Below are 4,777 nucleotides of genomic sequence, written 5' to 3' on the forward strand. Positions count from 1 at the left end.
TTAAGATTACAACTAACCACGTGGATTTTACTAAAATTATTTGTTGATAGGGTTGCCATACGATTTATTTTATTTGGCTTTTAATGCATATGTATGTGGTTATTCAAGGTTCTTACAGAGGAGAAACATTGCTAACAGTAATAAATATATGCTTTGAGTTACGAAAATTCTATTTTCTTCACAAACATATTTTTTTTTTTATTTTTATTATTTTTGCGATTCATATTTTATTTCAGTTTTCTTGTCCTGTCAGCCGCTGTTTCATTGTTATTCTATTTCATTTTTCTCACATTTTTCGCTTGTTTAACATTTTTTCATCATTAACTTTTTCCAATTTTTTTTATTTTTCTAATACATACTTTTACAAGCGTTTGTGCGCACAAGGAAATAAAAAATGTGTACAACACTCATTCATACTCGTACCATGGTCTGTAGACCGTCTCAGTGTTGACCACATGCCACTCTAAGCTTTTAATAACAGCGCTTTTATGTGCACTAAATATAGGATATAAAGTCAACACTTGCCACAATACTTTGATAGATACAAAAGCTAAGCATAAAGAGCTGTTGTCCGGCAAGGAAGTGACGAAGTGACTGTAGTAAAAGAAAAGCAGAGAAAATAAATAAGCGGGGGCATCTCAAGACGCACTCGCAAGAAGACGGAAGTTGTTGGTCTCAAATATTTCGTGGGAGCAGTAAATACGTAAATATATATGCACATAAAAAGACTGTATCATATTTAAGAGGAGATCAGCAGAGTCTGCGTTGCTTCGTGAATTATGAAGCGGAAATCTAAGTTATACATAATTCGAGCTGAACTCTAAATAAGCTTCAATAAGCGCACAGATCTTAAAGACTTATTCTGAGGAACAAAAGCTTATTATTCAAAGCCACAGTTGTATGGCTTCCTACTTTTCAGAGGTTTGGAAATTACAGAGCTATGCTACTAAGCTTTTGAAAATTCATATTGGCCAGGCAAAAATAAACTAAATGTATATTTGAGAGCTTCCCTCCTCGGTGTATCCTTTTTGATCATTCAGTTTGTATGGCAGGTATATGCTAAAGTGATTCGATGTCTACAACTGAACAGCTTTTTAGAAGGACGTGTGCAAAATTTCCGAGCAATATCTATAAAACAGAGAAACTAGAAGAGCATGACTAAATCAATCCAACTCGCTTCCCTGATCACATACATATATCATATTTTATAGGGTCTCAGTTGCTTCGTATTAGTTTCAAACTTTGTGGCAAACTTAAAGGATCAAATCGGCTATTCATTATCTTTTTGGTGGAGGGGCTTACTGTTAGGAGCTCTCCGTCAATTCCAGCTTCACACTTTCTGACTATTGCAGTGTCTTCCAGGCCGATGCAGCCAATAAAGTTGCAGTAGATCTATGTTACGGAGTGCTCAGATAGCAGAACGGCGATACTAGCCTTGAACTCATTTACAGTGCGTTCAGGGTTGGCCAAAGAGTGCCTAAACTCGTTATCAATAGCATCGATTGTCTTTTTAATAAGATGGTATGGATGCCGATGCTGATGAACTAGCAAGGAAAGGCACCCTAGAATCGCTATCGGTAGAATTGGAGGGGTCAGTGCTCCTATTTCCTCTTGTGTTCTACTACTAGATAGTTGGGCTTCGCGGAAGCTTGGCCTGCGCTGGGCCGCCATCGGTACATGAGCTGTCGTAAACGTCTTTTAGACCACGATTGATCTCAGGAGATCTAGTGATTTGTTTGGCCTCAGTAAGGCTAGTCTCTCCCTGGTTGTGGAGCTTTTAACAGACCATTGTCCTTTTGGCGTCCAGGAAGGTTGAGATCTTACCAGGTGCTGTTTACAGAAGCTTTATGAAGAAAGATGATTGAAAACAACTCAACACTTTCTTCTTGACTGTCCCGCGTTTGGGAGGTGAAGACTTAAATACTTGAGAGCGTATACCTTCATACATCCCAGCGAACTGGCAGGAATTGAAATTAAACGCCTATGCACATTTTTCGAACACAGGAACTCTTATTTTCTATGGCTTTACAAAGGACCACATATACCAGTCTAGGTGCGATCTTCGATTAGCCATCTAACCTAACCTATTCATTATCTTCTTTGAGGTCCACGAAGCTATTACCAGTTAGCAGAAAAAGTATTGCAGAGGAATTTTAAGCTCTTTCCCGAACACAAATTTAGAAATATTTATAAGAATATAGACTCCAGAGCCTCAGATGTACGTTTGGAGCACAAAGGTATTCAACTAGTTTTCTTTAGCCTCAGATATAACTGGTTAAAATTCTCGATGAGTATCTAAAGTTTTTAGAAGTGAGTAGGTATCTGTCTTAGGAAGAACGTATCCCACTTCACAATCGTTTATGAAATATTTGGACTGATTAATGTCAGAACCGGATTACCCTACAAATAAGTATGTATATGACATAACACAATATCCATCCATCCACAACCATTATTTGCCATTTTGGCTTTACATCATTTGTGTAGTTTACACAAAAGTTCGCGACTGCCGGAAAGGATTTCCATATTTCCACACAATGTATTTCCGTTTTTTGTATTTTTTTTGGGTATTGCTTTCACATTTGGCTCATAAAAATTTATGTAGAACTTTCTTTTTTCCTTTTTTCTTTTCCCGCAGTCTCTACAAACATTCCGCATACATTGAAGAGGGGGTGGGGTAGCAGTTCTTATATTTGGTAGTATTCGCACCACCACTGACGTCGCTTATTCTTCTTTCATTGTTAGTTTACACTGTTTCTGTAGTTTTCCTTTCTAGTGGCGAAAAATCGTAATAACTCGCCGCCGGCTATCAATCATTTCAGCGGCTCCTTCTCTTTACGTTTTAAGTGTTGGGCGGTGGTTAATAAGAAACGATTTTCAATTTAGCATTTTCTTTGAATTTTCTTGGGTTAGCTTGTAGCAAATAAATTTACTGATTTCATGTTTTTGAATTGTTAATGTAGTTTTTCTATTGTGTTTGTTTCTTGTACCCAATAATTTTTGAAAAATTCTCATAAGCTTTCCAATAAAAAATATACATCAATTCTCACTGAGGAGTGCAGTCTTCGACTAGTTTAGACTGAGATTACTAAATAGATATTTTGTAATATTTCTGTTTACAATTTTTAATTTAATGATCTTATTCGAAATTTTTGATATTTTTTTGCAATAAATATGATGCTGTAAAAAAGTGTGAAAAGAACATATTTCCAATTAATCAGTCTATGTAGCATATGCATACACGATTCTTTGGTGCTATTTATTAAATCTGGTCGAAATTAATTTAAAACAGTTTCATGTATTCCTACAAATTGAAACGCGAAACCTTAAAAATCAAGCTCTTGCCTGTACCTTAGCACCTTAAGAAAATCGGTATTGTACGGTGTATGGGCGGAATCGGAACACCTCCACGTCCACAAAATGCTGTTTGTCAAAACAATGTAAAATACCATATTTAATCCGTAAATATTATACATACTGTAATTTGGTACAACGCCTCCCAGTAGGGAAGGCCATCTGTGATTTTAATATTTTTAAAAAGCATGCATTATCCCACCTCAGAAACCACTAAAGCAATATCAACCAAATTTGCTGATAGAAAACATTTTTGCACGTCGTTGCGAAAAGGGTTGTGTACGTCAGAAAAACGCCATAGTAGTCCCTGACAAATGGGACAATGGCTCTGGCGACGCTAACCTCTAGGTGAAATTTTATATTTCAGTAACTGCTCGTTCAAATTCAGCACACTATATGCTGAAATTGTTGGTCAATGCATGAGTTATCCAAATAAGATTTCGTGAAAACACGTCCTAGAGTATACTTATGGTATGACGATTAAGTGAGATAGTGAAGGTGTTTCAAAATCGATGAATCTCACTTGGACAAATATTCGTTCATTGTATAACATAAAAACTCCTAAACGAAGATCACCAGATCCTCATAAATTATCGATACGTTTTGAGTTCACGACAAATTTATTAAGGCGGTAATATCAATCCCGGCCACCAGATTGGTGTGAAACTTCAATCTCTGTCTGTCTAAAGCCAGACAATATGGAAGAAAGTGACAAAATGATTTCTCCTTACTTTTCTCTATACAGATTGGTGTTTGAGCCTATTGGAGAGTGTCCGGTCAGAACACCTGCAATTGAGTTAAATTGACTTTGCTAATATCAAGTAATTCGGGGGACCTCTTAAGGTTCACTCTGCGCCAAAAAGGTCTAGCAGTCGCACAAGTTCTGGTTCTTGACCAGCGCACACAGAGCTAACAGGAGGCCTATAGGTCCAATGCTGGAACGCAAGAAGACATCAGAAAACCGACTCGTTACCAATCGGATAACATTATGGTACGATTCTGTCCTAGCAAGTGTATCGGCGTTGCGGTTCCGCACACATACAATTCTAATAAGGCAGCCTCCATCGCTTAAAAGACGCGATAGTCTGGTAGCCTGAAGAGATCCTTAAAAAATATCCAAGTTAATGCAATCAGGTCTAATTGAACAGGTTATACATATTAATTTTGTCACGTAATTTGTACACCAAAAAAGAACATCGGAGACTCCCTAAATATTTACACATAAATTAATGGTCAACTTGACTTAGTTGATTGAAGATCTCTGTTTGTCTGTCTGTATATACGCGATCTTTAGAGATATCGTTCTGAAATTTGGTACACGTCCTTTTATCCCCAAGGAGCTGCTCATTTGTAGGAATCTCCGAAATTTAGCAAGTGTTATTATCCAGTATTCGAAAATTTAGAGATCAGACTACTATAAGAT

This window comes from Bactrocera neohumeralis, chromosome 4, assembly GCF_024586455.1.
Source record: "Bactrocera neohumeralis isolate Rockhampton chromosome 4, APGP_CSIRO_Bneo_wtdbg2-racon-allhic-juicebox.fasta_v2, whole genome shotgun sequence".
Lineage (NCBI taxonomy): Eukaryota > Metazoa > Arthropoda > Insecta > Diptera > Tephritidae > Bactrocera > Bactrocera neohumeralis.